Genomic DNA, 8,663 nt, shown 5'->3' with positions numbered 1-8,663 from the left:
TTATCTTCAAACTGTGTAAGTTTAGTGTAAATCTGTGGACATTGTGTTTTTGTCCTACAAAAGTTACATACAAAAGACCCTTTAAAGACACTGAACACAATCGGTAATTGTTAAAGACCAGTCTTCCCACTTGCTGTATATCTCAACATTTATGCATAAATAACAAACCTGGAAATTTGATCTCGATTGGTCGTCGGAGTTGCGAGATAACTATGAAAGAAAAAACACCCTTGTCACACGAAGTTGTGTGCATTCAGATGCTTGATTTCGAGACCTCAACATCTAATTCAGAGGTCTCAAAATCAAATTCGTGGATACTTCTTTCTCGAAAACTACGTTAGAGGCAGCCGTTTCTCACAGTGTTTTATACTATCAACCTCTCCCCATTATTCGTTACCAAGTGGGGTTTTATGCTGATAATTTTATTTTGAGTAATTACCAATAGTGTCCACTGCCTTTAAGGCTAGCTAGATCCAATGAACAAATCTGGAACCAAGATGTGTTCGGTAGTAAACCAATTTGGAATCTTGCCGATGCTGATGAGAGGTATTAAAGATCAAATTTCGTCATAAAAATACGTGGGAGGGTGCAAGTAAAGTTAAGGTTAAGGTACTTACGAGAATAATTGATTCCTCACTCCTTGCCTCAAAAGTTGGGGTTATACCCTATACCCAAGGGCTCAATGAATAAGTATTTCGCAGCCCGGCGACAAATGAATAAAGAATTGTGTGGCACCAATCGTACCAAATGTGAGAGTGTGCTGCAGCTACCAATTGTTCTATCCCCAGGCACTATTTTGGTATCATGGAATGTTTTATCACATGAATACACAAGCTCAATAAATTAGGCAAATTATTTACAAGCGCAAAGCAAATTATAGTAAAGAGGATTGAAATTATGCAAATTAAATACAAGCGTTCGCGTGAACAATTATTGTTAGACGCATGGCGGCGCTGTAAAATAATGTAAACAACTCGCCTGGGCCCAATTTCATAGCACTGCTAAGCAAAAAAATTTGCTTAGCATGAAATTTCTCCCTTAATAAAAACAGGATTACCAGCCAATTTTCCACGTGATTTTTAGGATAAGCAAATAACAGCTGAAGACCATGCAGTACAAGCAACATGAAACAAATGGAAATTTTGTTGGTAATCCCGTTCTTATCAAGGATGAAATTTCATGCTAAGCAAATTTGTGTGCTTAGCAGCTCTATGAAATTGGGCCCTGGTGGTGCGTCGCGATCGCAAGTGCATCGTCGCCCTATATTATGCGCATGGAAAATAAGACAATAATTATTTGTTTACAAGTGCCTGGCAGCGAAGATTAACAAATCTGGCTGGTCACAGTAGATTAAGAGTGGATTTGAACTGGGGGAGCGGGGCGGTGACAACAGGCAGAGGAAGACAACTTCTACTTTACTACTCGGCAAAGTCCCATGATGGAATATCACGCTAAGATGATGGTCACTCTCATTAATCAATTGGCTAGATTATTTGTGAAAATATTGTCAATCAGTGTGGCACTATCGAGGGTGATTCTAAAGAAAAAACTCACGGAAAGTAGATGTGTCCTCCAACCTGTCTTCCTTTCCAAGCTGGTAGAATGAGGCTCAAAGTCTAAAACAGCTGATAAAATGATGATTAGGCTTGCAAAGCTAGCACCGAAACATATTAGGTTGGTTTTCCAATATATTTCTTTGAAAAACTGTGGTCTCAAAAATAAATCATACAACCGCACAGCAAATAACGGGGTGTGTGCATCCAGCACAAGCTCACCGAAGGACTGTGTTCACATCCCATCAAACTCAATTGCTCTACCCCCTATTTAAATTGACATCCCATTAGCATACACTGTATTCCCTCACACATCAAACCAGCACAAACCTCTTTCTTATTCAAACTTACTTTGAATATGCAAAGAAGTTACTGGACCCTATACCTGAGACCATACAAATCTGGGCGCGGTAACTTCATTGCATAGACCAAAGTATAATAGTTTGAATAAGAAAGAGATTTGTGCTGGTGTGATGTATGAGGGGAATACAGTGTATGCTAATGGGACGGCAATAGGGGTAGAGCAATTGAGTTTGGTAGGATGTGACCACGGTACTTCTGCTGAGATCTTGTGCTGGATGCACACACCCTGCTTTTGCTGTGCGGTTGTATGTTTTTTGAGAAAACCAACCTACAATTTTGCCTGTGTTAGCTTTGTAGAGCCATGAAATTGGGCCAAGCTATAAATAACACCCATTTGTGGGGAGTGATTGATGAGAAGTTTGTAAGTATAAATAAAATTAATTCATAAGAATGGTTTGTATTCTGTTATTATTAAGGTAACAAAACAATGACAACACTGTAAAACCTGCAGAGTCATTGCCGGGGCGCTAATTTTTTCCCCCAAACGACATTGCAATGATTTGAAAAGAGCAGGCCAATTTCATTATGACGTAATTTTGACGGAAATAGCCAATTTTGACGGAAAGGGGAAACAAATATTGCAATGTCGTTTGGGAACAAAAAAATCCGCGGCCGGGGCCCATCAATTTGAAGCCTAATTTGTTACTGATCAAATGCATTCGTAAGCAGGTTTTTTCCCCCTGCTTAACAGCTTTATGAATTTAGGCACATAGGTACGGTGATCATTCAAACTGCTGTAAAGATCAGAGTTTGAAAATATAGAATTTTGTGTAAGAAATCCGTTTTGTGAACTGATTCCCCCTTCCCGGTTCCAACGCTGCATATCACTAACACAACCAATAGGCAAAGTTTAGGGAAACAGCACATTTTTTGTATGCAGCTGATGGTGGTTGTTTGGTGCATGACACGCCCCCCTTTTATTAAAGTGGAAAACGAGTAAATAAATGCTATTTTATGACATTTGGTTTCTTCATTTGACTGTTTTAGAACATTTTTTTCTTTAGCTTAGTTAATTATCTCACACATTAGTGTTTCAGTAGGCCTTGAGATTTATAAATTCTTCACTCACTACGTTCTTTTTCAAAGAACAGTCGTCTGTTCCCGCGGTCTTGCACAGATCCTAGACGTCTTTAAAGGCTTTTAGTGCAGTAACTACATCAGGCGAGGCGCCTTGTATTTTTCTAAAAGAGAGTGTGAGAGTGAAAAACGACCTCATAATACTTCGACCAAAAGAAACTCGTTTGTTAGTTGGTTTTTTGTACATTGAACTAGGGATTTCCACTGTTGTTGGTGAATTCTGTTTTGTCTTGTTTAAATTCCGGTTCTAGACTTCGACTAGTCTATCCGATGACGATTGGGCGCGCGCGGTTTGATTTTGCCTTCCTCCGTCATTATAAATGTAAATTATTGTCAACGATGACAAAACAAGAGTGCCACCACTGACCATGAAGGACGAAATGTTACTACGTTTTGGCTTGGAATTTCGTGGTTCACCAGGCGAAGATGGCGTCCAAGTTTTCTTCCACATGGGAAAAAGGTCAGTTGAAGAATCTATTTTGAACATGAATTTCGTTTGAAAAAGCTTTACTTGCCTCGAATATGGAGCAAGTTTGTTGGCCGAATGGCCATGGCCTCTTACATTTAATGTCAGACAACTCGTCCGTCGGACAACTCGACCGTTCGGACACCTCGACCGTCCGGACAACTCGCGACGAGACAGCTGAAACAGGGTATAAATTATGATTTATTTGGTTACTGAAACTAAATCCTTGAATTGTATTGAATTGAATTGAATGGTTTATTCGTCAAGTTTAATATAAAAATCCATAACATTTACAATCCTATTAATATTGTAGTGCCTACACTCTACTCTACAGTCTACACTTAGTTACCCTTTTTATACAGCAACCGTTATAAAATATTAAAATGCAAAATTGCACAAGTTATATACGGAGCTCCAGGAGTGCCATCCCACATATTGAGAGACCGACATAATTTATCTCATCAAGACGACTTATTTCGTGGTATAAGTTAACTTACCGACGTTTTTTATCTAGCTAAGTCGACTTATTCAAAACAATCAGTCGACTAAGCAACATAGTTTATCTCATCAAGTCGACTTAGATAAAACAAAAGGTTGACTTGCTGACATAATTTGTCTCGCCAAGTCGACTTACTGAGAGTACTAAGTCGACTTTATACTGACAAATTTTATCTCGCCAAGTCGACTTAGATGAAACAATAAGTCAACTTGCTGACATAATTTATTTCAACAAGTCGACTTACTGAGAGAAATAAGTCGACTTACTGACATAATTATGTCGGTATCTCAATATGTGGGATGACACTCCTGGAGCTCCGTAGTTATAATATATCGTAGGAGGTCCTGTTTTCGAGGTGTCCCTAAAATCGTGGCAAATCTTTTACCTCTCTGTGCGCGATGTAAACAGTCCCTAGATAAAAATTGTGTGGTTTTATTTGTCAAGCAAAGAGTCTCCTCTCCCTTGACCAAAACCTAGAAACACGTAAGGCTCCACTAGTTATTTGCACTTGTAAATGCAAAAAGTTTGGTATTTTAGGCATTTCTAGATACAAGGTACAAAAATATGTCGTAATGTTGAGGCCATATAAAAATATTTGCCCACCGAAAAAGTTTCATCAAACACTATTTCAATTCACAATTCATGATGATCAAATCATGTGACTGAATATTTTGCTGAGCATTCTGGGAAAAAAATACAGAGGCTTGAAGAAGCTATGTGCCTTATATCATTTTCTAATATTTTTGGAGATTTTTATTTTTTAACCCTCATATCAAAATTATTATTAATATTAAAATTTAAACATTGCAGCTTGTCGATTAAATTATCACAGTTTATTTATACGCTTTATTATAAATATTAAGAAAAAAAAATAAATAAATAAATAAAAAATAAGATTTGAAGGCCAGTAATTATTCACACTTTTTATTATTTTTTTAATTTTTATTTATTTTTTTATTTTTTGCAAGTTACTATGGTAATTTTTTTAATTTAATAAAAACATATTTTGAATAAAATGAAGACAACTGCTGGCTATAGAGTCATACACAGAGTCTCAAAGAACACTTGTAGTCACTGCAGATAGTTTCTTCCATGTATGGCTTCACCGGGAAACCATACTTTCTCGTTTGCCATGAAAACAAGAAAAACTCAAAACAAATGGGGCCATTTGAAGTCATCGAAGATCGGTGTGTGGTGTGAACATTTCAATGTGTGTCCATCAAGTTTTAATATATGTTTGCATACTTCATATTAACAAATGAAGATAATTAGGGCATCGGTTGATTATGGCATCATTATTTTTTCCCAATTCAAAGAAAAAGGCATAATACTGTGAAAACTGAAAACTTGAAAGAGTAGTGGACCCCCCTCCCCCAAACTAAAAGAGGCCAAATTGCACAGGAGATGCCAGAACAAAAAAAAATCAATAAACCCTACAAGACAGTACATAGGGATGGATGCATTGTAGGTATGCTGTACTAAAAGGTGGTTGCCGCAGTGCAGTGCCCTCTATTGGCAAGAATCCCAGCATCCCATGGTAGGTCTAAGGGATAACTTGGATAACTTTCTGTATGGTTTGCTTGGCCCATGCCATGGATGGAGTGGCCCTGGTCGAGCTTGGGACCCACCCTTGTTTCCGTAGGTTTCGCCATGTCATGACATGTGTACTTAATGTTTTCTCAAAAAGTAAAGCATTTCATGGAATAATATTTCAAGAGAAGTCATTCACCATTACCTTTTGTAAACCCTTAAAGTTAATTGTAAATCTGTAAGCTTTTATTTTTGTTTCTGTACTGAAAGTGTCCAATGGCTTTAAAAGCTGTTGTTGTGCTGTCTTTAAATTTATGCAAAACGTGTGTTTTGCATTAAGCTGTCAAAATGGTACAATCCTTATGGTTTTTGATATGCAATTATTAATGTCATGTATGATTTGATTCTGTCTAGGGTTCCTTGCTGGTTATTCCTTGGACAGTGTTAAATTGCTGCTGCTAGGACAGATGATGGAGACCAGTCTTGGACAAAAGAACATCAGTGAACCTATACGAACATGGTGATGTCAGTGGGTGATGTACAACAATTATGGAAGGTACTGCAGAACTTTAAAATCTTACGACCTAACCTGACCACCACACCCAACCTTACTTGACAGTTAACGTCCACCCTAAATGGACCACACCCAATTTAATTGGACCTCACCCTGTCTAACCTGACCACACAAAACCTGACCTGACTATGCAATACAAGCAAAACACAACCAAATAATATGACCGCGCCCAAATTAAATCGACCACACCTAACCAAACCAAACCATGCTTAGCCTAACGTGAAAGCACCTCAAACTATGCTGACCACACCCAAACTAACCTGATCACACCAGGGGCCAATTTCATAGAGCTGCTTTAAAAGCAAACAAATTGCTCAAGCACGAAAATAGCTAGCTCGTTTTACACGTATATGACTCGCCAAAATTGCAGTACACAATGATTGTGACCAGGATTTTGCTGCCGTGATTTTAACTAAACTATCGAGTGGAGTCTTGGCTGGTAATCAAATTTTACGAAGCAATGATTTTTTCAGCTAAAAGCAAATTTTGTGCCCAAGCAGCTCTATGAAATTGGGCCCAGACCTAAACCTGACAACGCCCTCCCTAAACCGACCATACACAATTTAATCCGACATCATCCTGTCTAACTTGACAACACAACATTTGACCTAGCCACACCCAACCTTACCTGACCTCACCCAGCGTAACCCAACCACACCCGACCTACCTTGACCTCACCAGGTGTAGCCCTACCTCTCCCAACGTAAATAGCCCACTGGCAAGCTATCTTGACCCAACCTAAAACCAATATAAACCACACCCCCAAAATAATCCAACCACATACAACCTGTTACCTGACCACACCTAAAAAGATTTGTTAACTTCCTAATTGTTCATGAGATGAGGCTGTACCATCTCTTTATTTTCCAAAAAGCATGTGTTGTTGAGTTCTGCCAAAAAACTGTCTGACCTGCTGATTTTTTTTCAAATCTCTATTTAAGTTTTACCAGTGGAGATTGTCCGAAAAAGTTAGCACTCCATTTGTTTTACACACATACCATTGTCTGACTTGATGACATTAGATGACATGTTCAATGCAGTTTGTCCTATGTTTTTGCAGATTACTCACAGACAAGAACATCCTTCACCAGGAGAAGCTCTTTTCATGGGGGACTTGGATTGTCATTATTTGGGATGGCTCTGCATACTCCCCCCCCCCCCTCCGTGTCAGAGGTAAGTTGAAAAAATGTATTCTTCATGTTGAAACGTAGGGTTTCAACATGAAGAATAAATTTACCATGAAGAATAAAACTTACTATAATAACAAATTCTTATATAGTGCATTTCACAATAAACCGTATCAATGCGCTTCACATAAGTCCCCTGGTCATTGGGCCAATACAGCATTCCTTTAATCTTTCTCAGCTCTCTATAGGGAGTTTACAGCCTTGAGCTGCCGTGGCACTTCGAAGGCTTTTTCATGCACATGGGTGAAGAGAAGCAATTATAGTAAAGTATCTTGCTTAAGGACACAAGTGTCATGACCGGGATTCGAACCCACACTCCGGCGACTTTGCATCAGAACTTGAATTCGATGCTCTTAACCACTCAGCAACTACATTCTACTTTTCCTAAATTAGCTTTTTGTACCATGCTGTCAGAAATTTTCCCAGGCTAATGCCGCTCCATCTCTAAACATTGTCTGAGGCTCATGTTGTCCCATCATGCAAAACCTGTCCTACCTTATAATCTTTGGAATGCCATTTTCCACCACACACCTAATGTTGGGCCATCTGTTAAAGGCACTGGAGACTCTAGTGGTAATTGCTCAAGATAATTGTTAGCATAAAAACTTACTTGGTAACGAGCAATGGAGAGCTCTTGAAAGTATAGAACATCGTGAGAAACGGCTCCCTCTGAAGTAACAGTTTCTGATGACCAATTGAATTCAAAATTTCACAGGTTTGTTTTTTTCTGATGTTAAGATACACCAAGTGAGAACACTGAACTTTGACAATTACAAAAGGTGTCAAATGCCTTTAAGTTTTCCAAAGCTCATGGCAGTCCCTCAAAAATTAATAAATCGTTGCATTTTGTTCCGGTGCTAAGTAATAGAGTGAGTCTTTGTAATGACAATTTCTGTCCATCTGCATTCAGTGTGAATATAATAGTAATACTAGGAAACTTCCACCTTAACTTAAGTGTTGAGTTGTTTTATGTAATCCAAGATCACAACCGGGATCAGTATACAGTGGTAGTAATGTTTTGTGGTTATCAATCTGTCTTAATCAGACAGTAGGAGGGTTGACTGTGTACTGTGTGCATGCAGTCACCATATCATGTCGCAGGCTGGCATAGTTTGTATATCAATCAAGAGGATGTTATTAATTGGTTAGACAGTAGGAGGGTTGACTGTGTACTGTGTGCATGCATTCACCATATCATACTGCAGGATGGCATAGTTTATAATCGTTCAAGAGGATGCTTTTAACTGGTTAGACAGTAGGAGGGTTGACTGTGTACTGTGTGCATGCATTCACCATATCATACTGCAGGATGGCATAGTTTATAATTGTTCAAGAGGATGCTTTTAACTGGTTAGACAGTAGGAGGGTTGACTGTGTGCTGTGTGCATGCATTCACCATATCATATTGCAGGCA

General features: G+C 38.6%; 1 long non-coding RNA gene across 1 annotated transcript; it reads left to right on the top strand.

Annotated features, from left to right (window-relative positions):
- Positions 1–2,114: 2,114 nt before the first annotated feature.
- On the top strand, positions 2,115–7,229 carry LOC117305112. Its single transcript, XR_004520645.1, has 3 exons — positions 2,115–2,277; positions 5,903–6,044; positions 7,123–7,229. It is a non-coding gene; the product is annotated as an uncharacterized LOC117305112 (long non-coding RNA).
- Positions 7,230–8,663: the final 1,434 nt, after the last annotated feature.

The sequence above is a fragment of the Asterias rubens genome, chromosome 2, assembly GCF_902459465.1.
Source record: "Asterias rubens chromosome 2, eAstRub1.3, whole genome shotgun sequence".
NCBI lineage: Eukaryota > Metazoa > Echinodermata > Asteroidea > Forcipulatida > Asteriidae > Asterias > Asterias rubens.
Note: the sequence above shows the minus strand (reverse complement) of the source record. Positions and strands in the feature narration are given on the sequence as shown.